This window comes from Diadema antillarum, unplaced genomic scaffold, assembly GCF_040938485.1.
Source record: "Diadema antillarum isolate AM-2024a unplaced genomic scaffold, OU_Dant_1.0 seq00000369_RagTag, whole genome shotgun sequence".
Taxonomy (NCBI): domain Eukaryota; kingdom Metazoa; phylum Echinodermata; class Echinoidea; order Diadematoida; family Diadematidae; genus Diadema; species Diadema antillarum.
In genome coordinates this window covers 881,177-888,541 of record NW_027271370.1, presented here as the reverse complement: position 1 = coordinate 888,541, position 7,365 = coordinate 881,177, and positions in this window count along the sequence as shown.

Here is a 7,365-nt window from a genome sequence, read left to right as displayed (position 1 = left end):
TGGTTGATCAGTGCCATCCAAACAGTTTTCATCAATTGATTGTACCTGATTGAAAATTAGTGTATATCTGTATGGCCATATATACATTATAGGGTAGGAGGTTAGGTTATGGTCCGAAGTCACAGTCTGAAATATGCTTTTGTAAAAGGAGCTAAAGCATATTTCAGATCATATCAAATTTGATCTCCCAACAGATATGAAGATACGAAGAAAAGAACGCTGAAAATGGTTTTGAAATGTTTGACAAAAGTATAATCAAGAGAAAAGTATTGAAATGCATTCATATAACAAAGAAACAATGGAGAGAAATTCGATAAATGTCCACAATCCAGGAGTATATATGCTTGTCTGTGCCATGCTGCCATGTGCAGCACATGATCAGGATCAATGGCTGAAGATTGTCTAGGAAGCTATCAGTGGTGCTGCCACTACCCAAGCCTGGGTTATGAGTTCGGCGGCATTGTAGATAGATTATGGGAAAATTGTCACAATATTAGTACTGGAGAGTCAGGTTACATGGCTCCTATTGCACATCTTAATAAGTTCATATGGTCACCTGACTATTACGTTGTCTGCATGATATTTTTCATTCATTGTAGGAGTGACATGCCAGATGCATTGACAGAGACTCCAACTCTCCCGTTTTCGACGGGAGATCTCCCGCCGAAAGCCCATTTTTGCAAAATCTCCCGTTCTCCCGCTTGAGATTCAATTTCTCCCGCCCTGGCTCTGCGTCTCCCGCTTGAAATGATTTCTTACTTAGTATCATCGTATATGTTGAAAAATAAGCCTTGGATAGCACGAGAGAGCATCTAGAACCCTAGAGCTTCCAGGGCCCTAAGCGGGCCCTGGACCCCCGGCAGCAAGGAACTCTGGGCTTCACGCTCGTAATGTGCGTTTCGCGCACATCAAGTTGGAGTCTCCCGTTTGCTAGGGGTTTCAGGCGGGAGAATCTCCAGATCAGAAGGTGCTTGGGGTTGGAGTCTCTGCATTGATGTTCTCTTCATCACAGTAATGTGAACAAGATGGCTATTTCAGTGTTTGCAGAGAACATTGTAGTGGGATTAGTACTCACATTCAAATCAGCTGGACTTTCCTAATTCATGTCTAATTTCCCTCAAACTTTGCCAATGTGTGGTTTTAACTTAACCAGTTTCATAAAAAAAGAAGTGATTCTTCAATAATGCACGTTTTCCTTGAAAGCTGGTATTGCAAAGCAAGTTCATGACAAGATCAGAGTGATGATGTAATAGGACATTTGGCATTGTCGCAGTGTGTGTTTATTGGCCATTATGTCAGATTGTAATGACAATGCAGAAAAATGTTTATGATTCCTTGTGACAGTCTAATATTTTTCAATATGCTCAAGATGACAATGTGTTCATATGCCACTCAACCACGGATGAAAATCCAGAGAGATGATAAACATGTAAATAGAAATTTTTCTTCTCTGTCTGTATGCTGTCTGTTATTCTTGTCTCTGATTATGTGTTCACTGTACTACTATATTGTGAATAATTATGTCCTTGTCTTTGATGACAGGATCATACACTCTCCCACTTGGATCTGTCAGAGTGTCTGCATCTTGTTTCCAAATTTAGATCAAACTGGTAAACACAGAAGCTCTGTCATTGCAAGGTCATTATATCAAAGAGCAACCTTGTGAATATCTAGATACAGCATGTAGTGTAAATTGTGCACCATGTATGTAGCCTTGGTGCTGTCATTACCTTCTTTTCACACAATAGCCGACTTCTACAGTCTACAGTACACACTACAGTTATGGTTAAAAGGAACATTCAAAGAAGCTTGCACAATAAATATGAATCTAAAATGTTTTGAACCTTTGAAATGGACACTTGTATGCACTGTGCCACCTTCCTCTAAGTCCCCCCCCCCCAAAAAAAAAAAAAAAGAGACGAAGAAGAAAAAAAGAAATGAAAATGAAAGAAAAGAAAAAGAAAGAACAGTCACATATTCAAAAGAACAAGAATAAGGAAAATCTTAATGTTGAACTAAAACAAAAACAAAAACACATGCACTAGAACTAATAGGGCTTTATCAAAGGAAATCTTTGGATCCATGAAGAAAATCAACCCTTTACTGTACAATCCATGAAATGTGAGGTTGCGTGTGTGCGCAGGTTTTGTGACAGTAATTTGATGTGCTTGATACCAGCCACTGTTTGAAATGGATGTGTGCATTACATGTGCAAATGTACTGTTGTAATGTCAGGGTCTCAATTTGCTCGAGCTTATAGTCTGGTAGGAATGGGGGGTCCCCATGCACCCTCCGAACACATTTTTTTAACTTACTTTTTTGTAACCCTTAGGGCGTCTAGTTAATGAAATTTTTTGTTCCCAAGAAAAAATCGTGTCCCATGGGGGTCATTGGCGGCCATCTTGGCAGCCATCTTGGATTTTCAGGGAAAATCATGAATTTCCATAACTTTTGAACTACACAGCATACAATTACAAATAAAGCATTTCTTCAGGGTAAATGTGACATGAGGAATCGATTGAAACGATTATTTACATGATTAAAGAAAAATTGAAACAAGAAAAGCCAAAAAATATGACAATTTCAGTGTCATTTACACCGAAAAATACCCAAATAGTTTTACTTTTGAATTACATAACATCCTGAGACAAATAAAACATTTCTTAAGAGTAAATACGGCACGAGGAATCGTTTGAGATAGTTATTTACTTGATTAAAGCAAGTTTCATACTAGAAAAGTCAAAAAATGCAAGAAAAATTAGTGTCGTTTACTCTACAAATTGACCAAATAGTCTATATACATAGTACATGACAATCTCATACCTCATAAGAGTGACTGACCACTTTGTCTTAATAGTCTTGTAGTAAAGGGGGATCTTCATACACCCTCCTTTTTGGTATCCCTTAGGGTGTCTATTAAATGATTTTTGTTTTTGTTTTCACGTAAAAATCGTTTCCCATGGGGGTCATTGGCGGCCATCTTGGATTTGCGAGGAAAATCATTAATTTCTATAACTTTTCACATTTCCAACATACAGGGACAAATAAAACATTTCTTCAGAGTTAATATAGCATGAGGAATCTTTTGAGATAGTTATGTACATGATTAAAGCAAGTTTCATACTAGAAAAGTCCAAAAATGCAAGCAAAACCAGTGTCGTTTACTCTAGAAATTGACCAAATAGTCCATATACATGCATGACAATCTCATACCTCATATGAGTGACTAACCACTTTGTCGTAACAGTCTGGTAGTAGCTTCGGGGGGGGGGGGGGGGGGGGAGGTGGGGTCCCATGTACCCTCCTTTTTGTATCGGTTAGTGTGTCTTTATGATGATTTTTGTTTCGTTTCCAAGTAAAAATCGTGTCACATGGGGGTCATTGGCCGCCATCTTGGATTTGCAAAGAAAATCATTAATGTCTATAACTTTTGAACTTTCCAACATGCAAGGACAAATAAAACGTTTCTTCAGGGTAAATGTGGCAGGAGGAATCGGTTGAGGTGGTTATTTAAATGATTAAGACAAGTCTGCAACAAGAAAAGTCCAAGAATGAAAAAAAAAAGCAGTGTCGTTTGGTCTGGAAATTGCCCAAATAGTCCATATAATATACATGACAATCTCATACCTCATAAGAGTGACCAACCACTTTTGTCTTGAAGGAATTGGGGATCCCCATGCACCCTCCTTTTTTGTATCCCTTAGGGTGTCTATTGAATGATTGTTTTTTTTTTTCAAGAAAAATCGTTTCCCATGGGAGCCATTGGCGGCCATCGTGGATTTGCAAGGAAAATCATTAATTTTCATGACTTTTGAACTTCACAACATACAGGGACAAATATACCATTTCTTCAGGGTAAATGTGTCACGAGGAATTGATTGAGATGGTTATTTACATGATTAAAGCAAGTTTGATACAAGAAAAGTCAAAAATATGAAAAGTTTAGTGTCATTTACACTGTAGAGTACCCATTATATAATCCGTTTATATATACATGACACAAACTACTTCACAAAAGTGACTTATCACTTTGTCTTTAGATAATAGCTCAGATCTGGTGTTTTGTATAAAAAAGAACATTCAACATTATCTTTAAAAAATCAACTCCAAGCATTCTGACTTCTCACTTGTTGAAATCAAATGAAGAATGTAAGCACTATGGCAATCCATATGCAAATACCCCTAAAATAGCAGATCAAAAGAGGTGAACATACAGATTTTGATCACAACATGTGAAAGTGACCGTTGATAATCGACAAGAGTAGAACCTAAAATGAAATTGAATACTTTTTGTGTGCATTCTATTTCACTTAATTTGCATATGAAGAGTTTGAGTTGGGGTATTTTCATGAAAACAATCACTCTGCCAAGATGCTCTGCCGATTTCAACAATTTAGGTGCCAAAATGTTATCATTAAAACTTATTGAAGATTAAGTTAAAAGTGATTCATTCAAATGTATTTGTTCAAAGCCTTTCTGTCTGAAAATAAACATATGAATTTCACTTGACAGCCAGAAATCCACTCTGTGAATAGAGACTATTATATCAATGTGGATTGCGGCAACTGATTTTTCATATTTCGTATTTGCATACGAATCGCTGATGTGCTTACATAATATGTATTCTATTTCAACAAAGAGAAATTTCAAATTGTTTGAAATTAACTTTTCTTTTAAATTCTTTTAAAAGTTGTCTGATACAAGACAAAATATTTAACCTTTGATCAACAGACAAAGCGGTTAGTCACATTTTGTTACTTGTGTACTGCAGTATGTGTTTTCCATGAAGTATGGACTTAAAGTATATCGAGAAAAGTAACACAATATGACTTCACTTTGTCAAAAGTATTCTGAATTCTCATCCTGTGCAATTATACAAAACACAGAAGCGGTAAGCGATATGATAGCTTTTGGTTTCACACTTCTGTAATTTCTAGTCATCATCAAAACGATCATTGTAATTAATGTCTGGCTGCTCCTCTTCATCCTCCATCTACGCAGTAATTTTTTGAAGTAATCAATGAGGGAAGTAGTAAGGATAGGACCAGTTAACCACACCGGGTCCATGATACCGAAGGCTGTCTTCTGCCACCCTTGTCCAGGATCAAAGGGGTTAGCGCGCCATAGAACTGGCTGATCAGCTCGCTTAAAGATGGCAAGGTGGTGGTTCACACATTGACAGTGTTGGATAAGGTTGCCTCTGCCAGGTGGGAGCATGGAGAAAACCACCTTGGATTTGGTCATCAGTTGCTCGCCCTCTCCCATCATCTGCTTCAGCATGATGCTGCGGACGCCATTAATAGACTTCTCCCGGGTCTTGCTATACATTGGCATGTGAATGCTTTAATGTCATCTGTCACCTCTGGCTCCACAGACTACCCATCACCAAGATTTCTGAGGAAAAAGCAAACAAACATTGGCACATAATGAAGTCATATTTTAAGATTTACAGTAGTGTTTATTATGATAATACTGAGCAAGTTAATAGATTTCAGTAAAATACTTCTGGAATTATGATATCAGACTACTCTCACATGAATGCTATGTGGTACATGGGGTGGCTTTGTAGGTTCTTTAGGGGTCCAACGTACCTTGCTCAACCCTTGAAGGTACTTAATTATTACATCTTCCCCGGTAAACACATACAGTCCAAGTATTGTGGTACAGTAGTCAGCTCATTTTGATTCTGCATTCAATTTCACTGACATTCACTATCTGGCAATACGTGACAGTCCGTTTATTAAGGAAGATACTACATTGTAGAAGTGAGGGCGATGGATTAAGCATGGAGCAAGAGGATCAAAAATGTCTGTGTCAGGAGTCCTCACAAAAGCTACCTTGTACCAAAGCTTAGGGGCGCACTTGAGGTAGAGCACGACCCTGGTGTCCGTCTGATCCTCCTGGTTAGACAGCCGCTCATGGATATCGCTTATCGTCTCCTGGAATATATCATTGTGTTAACGAAAGGAATGTAACAGAAATCTCATTCTCTGAAGCTCAAGTGATTCCTGTTACATTATTTCTATTCACACAATGATGCGTCCCAGGAGACAATCAGCTCTATCCATGAGCTGCTGTCCAACCAGGAGATGGACACCAGGGTAGTGCTCTACCTTGAGTATTCCCCTGAGCATGGGTACAAAGCAGCTGTGGTGAGGACGCCAGACACAGACATTTTCTTGATCCTCTTGCACCATGCTCACTCCGTCACTCGCTCTATATTCCTTGATAAACGGATTTTCGAGCATTGCCATACAGATTGTAAATGTCGGTGAACTGGCATACAGAATCAAAGGGAGCCAACTACTGTACCACAATACTTGGACTACAAGTGTTTACCGGGGAAGATGTAACAAGTGCCTTCAAGGGTAGGGACAAATTCGGACCCCTAAAGAATCTACAAAGCCACCCCATGTACCACACAGCATTCAGGTGAGAGTAGTTTGATATTATAATTTCAGCAATATTTTACTGAAATGTATTAAATTGTTCAATATAACATTTGATAAACACTGCTAAGATCTTAGAACATGACTTTATAATGTGCCAATGTTTTGCCCCCCTCATAAATCTTGGTGATTGGTGATCTGTAGAGCCAGAGGTGACAGATGAGATTGGAGCATTCGCATGCCGAATGTATGGCCACGAGACCTGGGAGAAGTCTATTAACAGCAGCATCATCCTGAAACAGATGGTGGGAGAAGGCGAACAAATGACGATCAACTCCAAAGTGGATTTCTCCATGCTCCAACCTTGAAGAGACAACCTTATCTCACACATTTAATATGTTATCCATCGCCTTACCATCTTAAAGAGAGCTGACCAGCCAATCTTCTGGTGCTCTGTATTGCATGACCCCTTTGATTCTGGATAAGGATGGCAGAAGACAGCCTTCGGTATCACGGAGCCAGTGCGGTCAAGTGGCCCTATCTTTCCCACCTCCCTCATTGACTTGCTTCAGAAAATTACTTAGGAGATAAAGAAGGATGAAGAGGATAAGCTAGACATTGATTACGATGATGGTTTGTTAATGACTAGAAATTACAGAAGTGTGAAATGAAAAGCTGACATATTGTTATGTCACAAATGTACACACTAGTAGTTATGAACATATTATGATGTACTGTATGCATGGTTGTTTTAATCTGTATGTACACAGGTTGACCAGAGGAACATTCTATTTGGTATATAGTACATACAGGCTGACCAGATTAGTGGAGAATTTTCTAGGTGGTATACAATGTAGCTACAGTACATGAATGTGACAGGAAATACATGTACATTATAGCTCACTCAATCTAGAATGGTATCTCACCCAATCTAGAATGTTCCAGGAAGTGCTTACATATTTGGCTGAGTGATGCA